At 39.9% G+C, this 15455-nt stretch overlaps 1 protein-coding gene across 1 annotated transcript in view; it reads left to right on the top strand.

The window, feature by feature from the left end:
- Positions 1 to 11985, top strand: part of LOC147880655 (uncharacterized) — a 98672-nt gene extending 86687 nt beyond the window's left edge. Inside the window, exon 8 of the mRNA XM_087370478.1 lies at positions 11970 to 11985. The gene's annotated coding sequence lies outside the window, so the exon portion shown is untranslated. The remainder of the gene's footprint in view (positions 1 to 11969) is intronic.
- Positions 11986 to 15455: the final 3470 nt, after the last annotated feature.

The raw sequence follows: 15455 nt of genomic DNA, 5'->3' as shown, positions 1-15455 counted from the left end.
ATAAAAACGAGCTAGTATATGTCAAAAATACAGCTCCCAGGGGCAGTCCACGGGAAGTAGGATACTCCAAGCAACAAGTTCAGGGCTCTTGGCACAGCAACAGTGCAATGCTATAATCTCCTTGTTGGCTTCGCTCAACCAAGCTCTGATACTAATTGATGGAGAGGAGGTCTTATCAGAGAGCAACAAAGAAAGGGAGAACACCAAAAATGGTGGGTGCTTACTCATCCAGATCAAGGTAAGCTCTTATTATGTATGTATGGTACAAGCGGTATATACTGGGCCATTGGCCAATAGTGCAATGTGTCCTTGAAACTGACCCAAACAGCCCCTTCAAACTTCTTGATATATATCAGTTCATGTCATATTCAGCTGCAAGGTCTTCTTTCAACAACGTATTGCTCTTCTCTTTGGTGCAGACCGGCTTACTGAGATTATGGCCTCTACTGATCCTTTCCTTCTCCCTATGCTTAAGTATAACATCACTAGGGATGTTACCATCTTCATTCTCATCTAAGGGAAGTATGGTGTGGTATCTTGGCATAAAAGCTTCTTTTTAATATCCCTTTCTCAATTATATATATCTTTGTCACTCAGTTCAAAAGCAGTAGGAAGTGAAGAGGTGCGTGAAGTTTATTACCCCCAACTTCATGTCAGATCTTTTGGTGGAGACGCGGGGTACATTTGATATTGGATTCATCTCACCTTACTAAACGGTCTTGGGTATACTTGATTGCATGTTATGCCTAGTATAGGCATGTTTTTTCTGATGTGATAAAGAAGATGCCTGGAAGAACTCCATTAGAAGAGATTGCAGCTCGTTTAAGAGAACTAGAAGATCATCAAGGTGATGCTCAAGCTATTCGCACAGTCATCATGATCATATCCTTAATGTTTGCACTCTTGAATATGTTGGTGAATCGAGAATGCTGGCAGCAAGCACAATGATAGATTGGGGATTGTTTCATGCACTGGCAACTTGGTGTAAAGAAGAGTTGAGTCTTTGGGTAGTTTTTGACTATAACAATGGAGTGGTGATTCACAATGCTTTCAACTTCTTTTGCTATGCAAATGATGAAGAGTACAATATCTTGAAGCTATTATGTGCACTTCCAATTGTGACAAGGGTGATTCTTGAATACATGTATACACAATGTTTTCATGGTGCCGGTTGGTCACTTATTTCTGAAGATTTTGTTGAGGATCACATTGTGGAGGGTTTTCAACAAGTGATTATGCATAATAAGTTGGTCTTGGTATACTAAGGCTTTATGGGATCTTGTTCGGTTCTTGTTTGGGATACTATTTGGATCTTGTTGTTTCCTTTTTATGTTTCATCATGGTGAAGATTCCAATGTTTCAAGGGACCCAAGGGGAAGACCCAGAGTCTTATCTTCAGGATTTTGTTCGAGGATGCTGGCTTTCTGGATGGTCCATGAAGGATTGGGCAGAGATTTTGCTTGATTTTCTTGAAGGTGTAGCCTTGAGTTGGCATGAGGCCTTACTAGACTCTACCAAGGAGGACTGGGACCAAGTGGTGGCTGCAATGAAGCAGAGATTTGGGGCAGTGGAGTCGCCAAATGCTTTGATGTTGTAGTTGGACCGGTTCTATCAAGGAGAGGGTGAGATGGTCTCTGTGTTGGTAATCCGATATGAAACTTTATGGACAAAGTATGAAAGGGCAGCTTTGTGAGCTGTGGCATCTGCATCATCGGCCCCTCAAAGTCTCGTAGGGATGGAGCACTTAAAGATGAGCAAATTTGTTATGGCTTTGGAGCCTCGTCTTTGCTCAAAAGTAATGAGTAAAGATCCAACAACATACATGGAGGCACTTCGTATTGCGACCAAGAAAGAAGCCTCTCTAAAGATCAAATCCTCTTTTGTGTCTTTAACAACTTCAACTTCTAAGGTGGAGGTAATGGGCACTCCTCAAGTACCAAAGTCCTCTAAGCTAGATCATAATATCTCCCAATTGATGGCAGAGTTTGCTGATTTGAAATTGCATTTGGTTAATATACGACAACCTAGAGCACCAAAGAGTGAGGATAGGCCTCGAGATAAGAGTGGGGTCACTTGCTATGAATGTGATAAAAAAGGTCACTATCACCCTGAGTGTCCTAGATTGAGAAAGAAAGAAGAAAAACAAGTATCCTTGTTAGAAGCTTCTTCAGGGGATGAGGAAAGAGAGGTAATGATGGCTAAACAAGGGCATGGTAAAGCAAAAGAAGAAGAAGAAAGCAAGGAAGAAGTAGATGAGAAACATCAAGAAGAGGAATGCCGTAGTAAGAAAAAGAAGGCATCTAAAAGGAGAATTAGCCAGTCGGACTTTCCTTTAGGACAAGGCATTGGAAGCTATGACTTGTTGACCGACCTTAAAGAAAAGGAAGCTCATATCTCAAATACTTGCTTTGTCTCCAAAACTACGGAAGGAATGGGGAAAGCTAGCGAGCACAAGAGTGTCAAAGAAGAAAAAGAAGAAAAGTGTCATTCATGTTGTTGAAAAGGTAGATATAGAGCTTCGTGATGATGTACTTGTGATTGATGTGATCATTGATGGTTAAGTGATTTCTAATGTTTATATTGATGGAGGTGCATCAATTAATGTCATGAGTGAGAAGACCATGATAGATGCTGATTTAAAATACTCTAGTACTACCTCTCCTTATCGCATCAAATTGGCTGACAACACTAGGGTAAAGACCTTGGGAGTTGTGAAGAATCTAGACATGGATGTATGTGGAATTTCTGTGCCGACTACTTTTTAGGTGATCCCTACCAAGCTAGATGCACGTGCCTATCCTTTGATTTTGGGAAGGCCTTGGCTATGCAAGGTGAAGGCTGTTCAAAAGTGGGATATGGAGAATTGATTTTGTAGAGGGAAATGATAAGAAGGTGTGCTACAACATCAGAAGTCGTAAAAAGGAAGTTGTCAAGGAGGAGTCTTCAACATCAAAGAGTTCGAGCTCTGACTTAACTGATGAAGAAGAAGAGGCAGGGCATAGCTCTCAGGATTCCAGCTCAAAGGGTAAGGTGGAAGGAGTGGCCTTTGGTCTTTGTCTTGGTGCTGATCGGGACGAGTCAGGAAGGAACAAGGTGGTGGTGCAAGAAGATCCTATAGAGACACTTCATGGGGAGGATGTGGAGCACACTAAACGATGCCAACGCAATGAAAAGCTTCTTGGTGACTCTCTGTCAGGTAGTGAGAAGCTCCAGTACTTGGATATGCTAGATGATTTCCCATATCTCTTTGCAACAAGCTATTCACAAGTTTGACTAGTCTCTCTTGTGGAGCACAAGATTGAGTTGAAGCTAGAAAGCAAGCCAATTGTGCAACGCTTAAGGCGATTGGGGGTGATCCAAGCTAAGGCACTAAAGAAAGAGGTAGCACAACTACTTGAGGCGGGATTCATCTTTCTTCTTGATAATTCAGAATGGATATCTCATGTAGTTGTCATACCAAAGAAAGGAAATAAGTGGCGGGTTTGTGTGGACTTTTGTCCTTTGAATGCATGCACTAAGAGGAATCATTTTCCTTTGCCATTCCAAGATGAAATACTAGACCAAGTAGTAGGGCATGAGATGTATTCTATATGTGATGGGTATTTTGGGTACTTTCAAATTCGTATTCGGGAGGAAGATCAAAAGAAAACATCATTTCTCACACCTTGGGGGGTTTTTGCTTACAGAGTGATGCCTTTTGGGTTGACCAATGCACCAGCTACATTTCAAAGGTTCATGAGTCAAGTGCTTGAGCCTTACTTGGGAAAGTTCACAAGAGTGTTTTTGGATGATTTTCACATTTATTCTCGGTGTAGAGATCACATGGAGAAGTTAAAGATGGCCTTAGCTAGGATTGATGAAGCAAAAGGGTGCCTAAATCCTGGCAAGTATCATGTGGCTCAAGCAAAAGTAGTCTTGTTGGGGCATATTGTGTCTGAAGAAGGCCTGCAAATGGATCCTGACAAGGTTAAAGCAATCATGGCATTGCCAAGTCCTGAGAGTGTCACTACTACTTGCAGAATTCTAGGAAAGAGCAAGTATTATCAATGCTTTTGTGATTATTTGATAGAGATAGTGCATCCCATGAACTTGTTGACAAGAAAAGGAGTTCCTTTCCAATGGGGCATGGAGCAACAGGAGTCTTTTTAGCAACTTAAGGAGGCCATGAGTAAGGGCCTAATATTGAAGCCCCCTGATTAGTCTCAAGACTTTTATGTAAATCCAAGTGTATCTTTGCATTCAGTTGGTACTGTATTGCTACAAAAAGGAGAGGCAAGTAGAATGCAACCCATCTATTATGCCAGCCAACAACTTACAGAGGTGGAAACAAGGTATGAAGAAATGGAGCAGCAAGCTCTCTCTTTGGTGTTTTTAGTCAAAAAGTTTCACTCCTATTTATTACCTCGATCATTTTTCTTCCTTACCTCTCAGTCTGTATTAGCATATCTAGTTAGCAAGCCTAATCCTAGGGGAAGATTTGCAAAATGGTTGTCAAAGCTTCAAGAGTTTTCTTTCTCTTTTGTCACTGAAAATACCGCTAGGTCCACTATGGCAGATTTGCTCACTGGACGGGAGGATCTGGGAGAAGAAAAGCAATGTAAGGAGAACATTAAAGATGAAAGGGATACACCACTAATAGCTTCTTTACTAGACACTGGATGGCCAGAACTGCAAGATCTTCAGCAATATGTGGAAGAGGCATGTTTCCTCGAGGGTTAACTCCATAACAGAAGCATAGATTGGTAAGGAAGGCTTGTCCCTATACTATTGTTGGTGACATTCTTTATAAATTGGGAAAAGATAAGGTGCTCCATCGGGTGGTCCACCATCCCATAAATGTGTCATGAATGCTCTGGTCATTTTTCTTCAGTAAGCAAAGCTAGGAGAATTCTTAATGCATGTTACTTTTGGCCATGCCTCCATAAGGATGTATATGAATGGTGTCGAAGTTGTAAAGTATGCCAAAAGTTTGGAAGGTGACAGTTGATTCCTAGGCCCTTTATGCCAAAAGTTTGGAAGGTGACAGTTGATTCCTAGGCCCTTGAAGCCTATTCCAGCATATGGACCATTTGAGAGGTGGGGGTTGGACTTTGTGGGACCACTCCCTCGCTCATCTCAGGGCAAACATTATTTATTGGTGGTGACAGATTATGCGACTCAGTGGGCAAAGGCCAAGGCCATAGTTAATAGCAACGCAAGCACAGCTACAAAATTTCTCTTTGATCAAATTTGTTCACGCTTTGGTTGTCCTTTGGAAATTCTCACTGATGGAGGAACCTCTTTTAGAAATGAACTAATTGAAGATGTGGTGCATAAGCAAAAGATAAATCATAGCATGTCCATGCCATACTAGCCCCAATGTAATGGCTTGGCTGAGAAAACAAATGGATTGTTGTGCAATTCAATGGGAAAGCTTGTAGACACCAAGAAAAGGCATTGGGATAGGCACTTGGCAGAAGTTTTATGGGCTTACAGAACCACATACAAGCTAGCTATTGGGTTTACACCATTCCAACAAGTGTATGGAATAAAAGCCATTTTGCCCATTGAATTGGAGATACATAGTCTTCGCATTGCTGTTGCAAGAAAAGAAGGATAGGAGGATGCCTATGCTCAATGCTTGGTACAGCTAGAAGCCTTGGATGAATGCAGATTACATGCCTCGCAAAACTTGGAAGCTTCTTAAAAAAGGCGCAAGGCCCATTTTGAGACCAAATTATGCAAGAAGAAAGATACTACAAAAGGAGATTTGGTTATGAGATTTGATAGCCATCTGGACAAGCTACTAGACAAAAAGCTTATTGGCCGACGGGAGGGACCATATCCAGTCAAGAAGAAGTTCACCAATGGAACCTATCAGCTTCAGGATGTTGACGGCATGGTGATACCCGGACGCACCAATGAGTATCGCCTTAAATTTTTCTATGCTCAACCACCTTAAGGGCCAGTAGACCCTCTCTATCACTAGAGAGGATCTGCTGGGGAGGGTAGATGTGACGCCAAAAATTGATATTTTTTATTTGGCATTGGTATTGTTTTTCTCTATGTTTGATAAGAGTTGGAGTATCAAGTGATAGCCTAGCAGCTCTCACTTATTTCTATTTTCTAAGATATTATGAGTGGAATGGATCATTGTAAATACCATGTGTATGAATGATAAATACCTTGGTATGGGGTGAGAGTTATTTGTGTATGGGATATTATGGGGTTTTGAAAAAATAGGAAGAGTGAGTCATATAAAGAGGTGGGCTCATGTCCATGTGTTCCAATAATATAAGAGAGGCCACATGCCAAGCATGTGGAAGGTATGTGGAGGAGTGTGGAGTTAAGAGGAATCCTTCTAGAATTCCTATGTGGAATAAGGAGGATGTGGACATATGGAAAAGAGAGGGTCCCTATGGGCTCCATGTGGGGAGACTCTTGACTTGCTCAATATTTTAAGAGTCTTGAGCATCTTTTGATGGGACACATGGCAAGAGTATCCAAAAAGGACATGGATGGTGACATACGGGCTTATGTGATTGATGGGGAAAGAAATCTACAAGCAGCAATTGTAAATAGGTGAAGAAGGGTGACAAATCTCAATGAAAGGAGCCCTCCTCTCCCTTATTCATTATCTCTTCCACCATTAGGTCTCATGTTGTTGTAGCTCTAGTCTCCTCAAGCGTCTTCCATGAGCCTTCTCTCCCTCTTGTAGATATTCTCTTATGTAGACTCTTGAGTCCACCTCTCTCTAGTTCATTCTCTCTCTATGAGTAGTCTTGGAGCTTTTGCTCCCTCTTGTACATATGAAACCTCTTCTTCTCCCTTGTGTTTGTAGTATTTTGAGTTGCATTGGAGTAGAGTCTCACTCTATTGACAATGAAGATCACTTCGTATTCCCTCTCTTGAGTCTATCTTCCCTTTTCTTTCTTTCAAAGCCTTAAAAGTTCTTTCTATTTGACTGCTCATTGCACAAACATGGTCCATCCATTTCCCGAGCCACCAAGGGAGTTACTTATCCTCTTCTAGGCAAAATCTATGAGTGGTGGATCATTGATGAAGGTGGAGTCTTGAGGGAGCATCCTGCTCATGCAAAATTAGCATGGTGGAGGGTAGTTTTTATGACAATTTGACCGCTATTAGTGTTTTGCTCGTAACTTTCTGCTCGGTAGTCCAATTTTGATGAGACTTATATTAGTCGAAGCTCTCTTCAAGATGCATTTTCCTATGTGATTAGACCTTGAATCAAATACTACAGCATAAGGTTATGAGTCTCTGTGTTTGACAGTTTGTTTTCATGATAGTTTTTACCCCCTTCTAATAAACGGCCCATAACTTTCTAGCCGCTTCTTTGTTTCTTACGAAATGTATATCAGAGTGAAGCCCATCTCCAAGAGCATCTCTATATGTGTTTGAATATTTGATATCATGTCTTTATTGAAAGTTATAGGCCTATGTGTCTAATGACAATTTGCCGAGTGTTTTGAGCTAATTGTAAAGGTATTCATGAAGGAGGTGCAATGTTTCCTCAGAACCTACCCATCCGACTCAATCAGCCCCTTCAAACTCCTTGATATATATCAGTTCATGTCATGTTGAGCCGCAAGATCTTCTTTCAACAACGTATCGCTCCTCTTTGGTGCAGACCAGCTTGTTGAGATTATGGCCTCTGCTGATCCTTTCCTTCTCCCTATGCTTGAGTACAACATCACTTGGGATGTTACCATCTTCATTATCATCTAAGGGAGGAAAGGATGGTGTGGTATCTTGGCATAAAAACTTCTTTTTAATATCCCTTTCCTAGTGATAAACATCTTTGTCACTCAGTTCAAAAGCAGTAGGAAGTGAAGAGGTGGGTGAAGTTTATTACCCCCAACTTCATGTCGCAACACCCTTGTGCTTTTGGAAATATGTTGAAAATTTCCACGAATGCCTCCTTTTACTCGTTTGGGTAACGATGACTACTTGGGCTAAATCCATTTGCAAAACCTTCTCTGTTGCATTAGAAGACCCAATTATATGAGGCCGATATATCCACTCAAATATTTCATGAAGAGGGTTACTTCCATTAATCCTAGCTCCATGCCACATATTTTTGAAGTATGTTTCTCAAGCTCTGTAATGCAACTTCTCAATCGCTTGGGCACTCCAAACATTGAATGAACCATATTGTTGAAGGCACCATGCATCATGGGAATAAATAATGTATTGCATCCATAGGAAAAGTACATGAGGTAAACACCAAAGAAATAGATTGAATTGCAATTAAAATTAAAAGAATCTGGAGACCAAATATGCCATGTAATGATTAATGTGTGATTCACCCCATCCACCCATCATGGCTTCAATGGACTCTTTCATTGCAATTTCATATAGTTTCACATCTAGATCAGCCATGGAAGGCTTTCTCAATATCTTTACTAGGATATCCGATTTTCTTATATCTTTACTAGGATATCTAATTTACTCCAAACATGTACGCTTGAATGCCTCAAATTATGGTTAGCCTCCAAATTAGTGGTGCAAGTTCACATAACTCTCTCCAATAATTCCAATGCATATTTAATTGGTTGTTTTTACCATGATTGGATAAGAAACTTCTTGCCTTTAAGCCCCCCATGCACACTTTACTTGGAAAATTCCCTAATTTTCCTAAGAGTTGTGTATCTTGGCATAGCTTCACATTTCCTCCATGTAGTCCCATGCTTAAGAGAAGAGCTTCCATCATTACAATACGTGATGCTATTCTCTCTTCAGCTTCATGTTCCATACATGTATGATGTGCAAGTAAAGTAGCTCATTAATGAGTTGTACCTCAACACAACACACCAAAATGCATTTTTTGTAATGGGAGGCTAAAAATTGGATTCCACCTTTCATTAATTTCATCTCTTTTGGGTGCAACATACTGACTGTAGCTCATCACTCCATTGTTCCATTACATCCACTTGTTAGCATCATCATCTACCATATCACTCATCAAACCTTTACCATTTCCATTGTTTTTGGCATCGTCAAGGGCTTTTTTCTTTAATGTAATACTCACCCTCTCCAACTTATGGATAGTAAAGAGAAGCTTCCCTTGATAATCTGAAAAAATTATAAATTTACATTTTTAAAGAAGACCTTTAAGAAATGCAACTCAAGTAAACTAGATAAATGTTACTTAATCCATGCTTTCATAGGGCTTTCATATTGTAAAATAGCTTAGACCTTGTGTACATCCAAAAAAACATTGCTAAGGTTTGTGTATCAAAGGTGCTTGGTCCTTAACATTGCTCACTTCATAGCTTGTCCAGTTTATTTTTGGAGCCTTGGCCTCATCTGGTTTGTTCCTTCCAAGATCATGCTCTTCGATATGTGTAAAAATCCACTTAACACATCTTGGAGTGCAAACTTCGTTTTATTTCTTACATTCTAATGTGTACTGGTCTTGGCAATTCTTCATACTTTGACATTGAATTGCATCTACAAAGACAATATAGATAGCTAAGTGCCCTTTTTTACTAATGTCAACATCACATGCACGGAAAACTTCTATGGAGTCTATAATGTTCCCTAAATTAGCTACAACCTCTTGCAATATTGCATGTCACAATGCATGCTAGCATGGATACCTAAGAATTGAATAATTCTCTATTCTTAACTATAGTCTTTACCACATAAAGTTTGTTGGATGCTTCTCTTCCAACAACCTCCTTCATAAAATTACTGCAAAAAGCATGGATGAGATAAGAAAAATACACAATTACTTGATTGTATGAATTCCTTTACAATTACAAAGTAGCCAAAGATACATACTGTGTAGCTTGCACCCTACACTTCCTTGCTCCACAATCTTATGCTAAACTCTCCATTGGTTGCACAACCTTGATCCTATGCTTGTAATCGAGAGGGGTTTCCACTTTCTTGGTAAAAATAGCAAGCTATTGCAAGAGGTACTAGGCCACTTTCAATAATTTTGTTTTGTCATCAATTCATCTATTAATTGCCTCTTGTGACCTTTCTTTTGCATCAATATTTTTTTAATCTCAATTTCAAAATCTACAATTTTTTGTTAAAAGTCAAATTTGCTACTTTTTCTTGGGTTAGTTGTTTAGGGAGAGTGTTCATGGTACCTTTAAGTCTTTTAGTTTCTACTTCCATCCTAAACAAGTGAACATTGGCAAATTGGGTTTCATCACTGGTATGACCAATGCGTTTGTAGCCAATTAAGCCTAGAATACGATCTCTTATATATTGAATTAAACTTGTCACATTTTTAAGCATAGGAGGAGTACATGTTAAAGGATTCACTGGATGGATTCCATCAATAGTCCATAGGTCAACATGCCTTGTTACTTGCTAATGTAGGTGATCTAATGTTTCTTTGTTAGCAATCTTATGGCCATTGCATAGATGAGTCAAAGTGTACTCCATTGCAATGACAATCTTGTGGCCATTACATAGATGAGTCATAGTGTACTCTAGTGCAACTTTGATGTCCAAGGTGTGCAACTTTGATGTCTAAGGTGTTTTTTTGTGGCTTGTTAGTGTGGATTTGCAGTGGAGCAATGAGAGGATTTCAAGTATAGATATTTAAATCAAAAGTCAAAGGCAAAAGATTTGAGATTAGAATAGGGTAGAAGAGTATCGATGGAAGCAACAAAGGTTTGAGATTACAACATAACAAAATGGTAAGAAGAAAATGCATTTAGGGGTTGAAAAGTGATTATAGTGTGAAGGAGTAAGATTTAGGGATTGTAAAGTGATTATAATGAGAGGAAGTAGGAAGTAGTGGTTGCAAATTGATTTGGGTGCATAGGCATGGTTTGGGGGAAGGTTTGGAAGAGTTCGTTATTTTTATAACTTTTCAAAAAATTCAAATTTTTGGGAGAGTGGTACGAGTGCGATACTTTTTGGGAATGGAGACCCCTTGAAGACCACGTTGGGATGTAAAGAGGGGAAACTTTTTGCAAGTGCGGGCCCCCTCCAATTTGGAGAGGGAGGTGCACTTTTTTGGGTACACTTTTTTGGACTCATATGGGGTGATGGGACCCTCTATAGGGTTCATTAGTTCTTAAATCATATTGCTAATCCACTCCTTATGAGGCCATTTTTGAGTGCAAAATCCCCCTTATGTACTATCTATAGTTCTAATGGTCATGTCTACCTCTTCTTCCCAATCCGTTAGTCTAACTAGGTTAAGCCTTGATATTTTATTGTCCTAGTTGTGAATTAGGTGATCTTGCCTCATCCATGGACAACGTCAACTACATTTAGAGTATTAAGGACATGTATCATCACAAAGGTAATAGTGAAGCTAGGTGCCCCTATTTACATTAGCATGTCCCAATGAGGTACCTTGATATGGCCAATGAGCTTGATTATGAAATATGTCTTTGCAAGGGTGGGCATCCCAATAGCTTGTCAAGTTCGATCAAGATCACATTAGGGCTAGCTCTAGCTCCTTCATCAAGTACTGCACCCATTGGTTTTAGCGACAAGAGGTATAATGTTCTCATCTAGAGTGGTGAGAGGGATATTATTCTCATCTAAAGTGATGGGTTTCTTTAACACTTTTAGATCATAAACTAGTTCTCTCTACTTTGATTTTGGTTCAAGAAGAAAGATCCCTTCTTGTTTTAAAGCAAATCCTCATTTGCTTCAACTTCATGTAGTGCAACAAGGTATCAAAATAGAGCTTGGGCACTTGCCTTTTCTTTTGTGACATTAGCTTTTGATGCTTTTCTTATGGCAGTTTGAAACACTCAGAAAATACTAAAGAAGGCCATAAAAATAGGGCAATAATGGGAGCTAGGATGATAAATAAGCCTAGAGCATATTTTGAATCCTTAGAACAAAAGGCTAGGAAACAGGACACTCATGCCTAGATCATCGGCCAATGTCTCCAGATTGATTTGTTTCTAAATTTATATCTCCCATTGCATGTCACCTGTGTCTTGCCATGTCACCTAAACATTCTCCTAGAGTCTGAATTCTCCCAGAATCCTCAACTTCTTCCCCTCCCTGCTTTTTTTTTAAAAAAAATTTGTGTGCTCCTTAGGGGCATTTTCCCTATGGCTGTCCGTGCTCCTCAAGGTCTCTTGGAAGTTGGAACATGCATAATTTTTTATATTTGTCATGAAGCTTACATATGAGTCTTTGTTTCTCTTTACAAGCTAGCTCGTCTAATAATAGAAATCATTTCTAGTTTCTTCATTTGCTTTTATTTAAAAGGAACCACATGGTGCAATATAGTTTATCATGGGTTACAAGAGAACTAGACAGAGGATGTGATATAGGAAAGTTGATATATATGATCAAGGTACGAGGAGGAGACTGAAGGCCATCGAAATCGATGACACAATATCCAAATGGTAATGGAAGACACATTTGCAATGAATGCAGAGGGAGATACAATGCCATGAAAAAATCCTCCTTGTTGAGTAGCTAGTCTTGGGGTGTTAACTCTGTGGCAACAAGGGCCAGAAGTGTAGTCTAGGGCAATAATGATGAGAGCATTGTGTGTGTAGAGTGTGTGTAGAGTAGTGATGACAAAGCTCCGCTTGTAATATCTTAAGCCTGAAAGATGGTATGATGAATCCTAAAGTATGAGAATAGCCAAATCCTCTGTAGAAAAGATCCAATCATACTTGCAAAATCAAGATCTAGAGAGAGAAAGACTAAAATCTTAATGACGCAGAGGTGAATTACACTACAACAGAAAGATTCACCTTGGCAATGATCTATAGCATGAAGAGATTTTGACACTATCTATTGGCTACTGACTTTATCTTCTACACAGATCATCAAGCCTTATTATATCTTGTGAATCGGCCATGTACCATAGGCCATATCACTTGATGGCTTCTATTGCTACAAGAATTCAATTTCAAAATTGTGGTGAGAAAAGGATCTCAAAATTTCATTGCCGATCACATGTCACAATTGAGGACAAGAGAAGAGCCAGAAGGAATAGAAGATGACCTACCAGATGCCACATTATTTCAAATAGACATTGTGCTTGATTGGTGTGTAGACATCATTGGGTACTTAATGGTAGTGAGCCCACCTCCTGAAATGAAAGCAGTGGATGCCAAAAAACTAATTCTAAAAGCAGTACCCTATAAACTCATTGTTGCAGAGCAATTATAGAAGATGGGCAAGGACTAGTTTTTAAGGAGATGTGTAATGCCACATGAGATCATGCCAATCCTCAGTGAAGCCCATGAAGTCATTGTGAGTAGACATTTCCAAGGGGAAGCAACCGCAAGAAAAGTCCTTCTCACAAGAAACTGGTGGCCAACACTTTGGGTAGATGCCTATGAATATGTCAAAAGCTGTGATGTATGCCAACAGACTACTAAACCACAACACAAGGACATCAATCCCCTAATAAAAATCATTGCACAAAAACCATTTGAGAAATGGGGGATTGATTTTGTGGGTCTCATCCATCCAGCAGCAAAGGGAGCACATGCACGCTACATCATTGTGGTCAATGATTACTTTACCAAATGGGTTAAAGCTAAAGCAGTCATAAAGGCAGATGCCAGAAGCATAGCAAGGTTCTTGTACAAGAATGTGATCACCCAATTCAGATGTCCCATTGAAATTGTGTCAGATAGAGGCACACATTTTGTTGAGGTCATCCAAGAACTCTTGTTTGGCTTTATGGTGATCTATAGAAAGAGCACACCTTACTACCCCCAAGGGAATGGACAAGCTGAATCCACAAACAAAATATTATGCATTGTCCCCACCAAGGTAGTAGAACCAAAGCATTCTGATTGGGCAGAGAAACTAAGTGCATCCTTATGGGCATACTGAACCACACTCAAGGTTAGTACTGGAAATACACCTTTTCAATCAGTGTATGGCCTTGAAGCTAGCAATAGCAATATAGCCTTCGCATAGCAATACAAGAATGTATGGGAGATCATGCATTCCTGAAAGAAAGACTCTACCAATTACAAAAGTATACAGAGACCAGATTAGTTTCCTACCATGCCATGACAACAAAAAATGAAGAAGGAAGGCATGGTTTGACGGAAACCTTAAAAACAAAGACATCAAGGAAGGTGACCTAGTTTTGTTGTACAATACCAAAGTCCACAAGCACAAACTCAAATTCCTAGGTCAAGGACCTTATAGAGTCAAAAAAATGAACCCCATCGGAGCTGTGCTGCTAGAAACACTGGATGGAGTCCAGTTGACAACAATAATAAACGAGAGTAGACTGAAGCGCTACTACATTAACATGCAAGCCATCCATGACTATAATGAAGATTTGGGGGGCCCAAGTCTTCCATAGTTAGGACTAGATTGTATCACGAGCACTCATTAGCATATGTATGACTTCGCACATACAGGTAGTTTCAATCGATTTCAACCTAGGGCTCAGACTGCCCTATGATTCCCTTAGCAAATTAAGGGAGGAATGCCCGGCTCACTAGTCATGCATAGTGGACCCACACGTTTTGAGCACCATGAATAAATTGCACGAATAAAAGCCCCAAGAGATACTTTCTTTGATCCACATACATGGCACCCTCATCACAAAAAGAGTAAAATGCATTAGCCACTCACAAAAGAAACATACACTCTTAGCACATGGCTCTATATTGGCACTATCAAACTGGGACCTGATTCATGTGTGAAATGCCAAGGTGAAGACAGTCCAATAAGATGGGAAAAAGGCCTTCAATGCCATCAACAAAGAAACACCTCACCAAATAGCCCAAACCTCAACCTCAATAGCCATCCTCAAATCACCAACCTAAAGAAGGATAAGATCCAGAATCACCAACTCAGAGGTCAGCACCAAAATGACCATGGCTAGTGGTTCTGGATAGTGATACTGATGAGAAAGCTCTTGGAGGATGACTGAGATGGAGGATAGGATTGCTTGTGTTCTACAAATTGCTCACATATAGAGGAAGAAATACCAATCCGTTTGAGTTTCTTGTGCAGAGTTTGCTAAGTACAATGACGGCAGATATATACCTGGACCATTTGGAAGAGATTGGCAAAGGTGAAATCTGCCAATGTCTTGCAAACCTCTTGAAACATGCCAAGGAGATATGCCACAGAGCCTAAGGACCCTAGAGTCAGGAGAAACCGAGTCAGAGCAATTGACTATGCAGGATGCAGGTGCAGAACAGCTTGATGGCCAAACTAACAAAGAGCTAACAATAGATGAAACAATATATCTTGTATGGCCACGAGTCTCAACATTCACCATGTCACTCGATGCATACAACTTCTTGTAGCCAAAGGGTCTAGGAAGCCTTTTTGAGAAGCTACAATATTCTTACCAACACCTGCTATGATAGAATACATTTTTCAATTCATAACATCATATAAAAGCAAAGAGTTGGGGAAAGATAAGTACGGCACAATGACATATAATGAAAAGCCCTTATAGATCTACCTCAATAGATCCACTATGTAGGAGCTTTCTCATTCCTAGAGGCACAAGAAAAATATCC

The sequence above is a fragment of the Dipteris shenzhenensis genome, chromosome 32 (genome assembly GCF_047967505.1).
Source record: "Dipteris shenzhenensis isolate YYH24624 ecotype China chromosome 32, Dip_SZ_1.0, whole genome shotgun sequence".
In the NCBI taxonomy this organism is placed as follows: domain Eukaryota; kingdom Viridiplantae; phylum Streptophyta; class Polypodiopsida; order Gleicheniales; family Dipteridaceae; genus Dipteris; species Dipteris shenzhenensis.
Note: the sequence above shows the minus strand (reverse complement) of the source record. Positions and strands in the feature narration are given on the sequence as shown.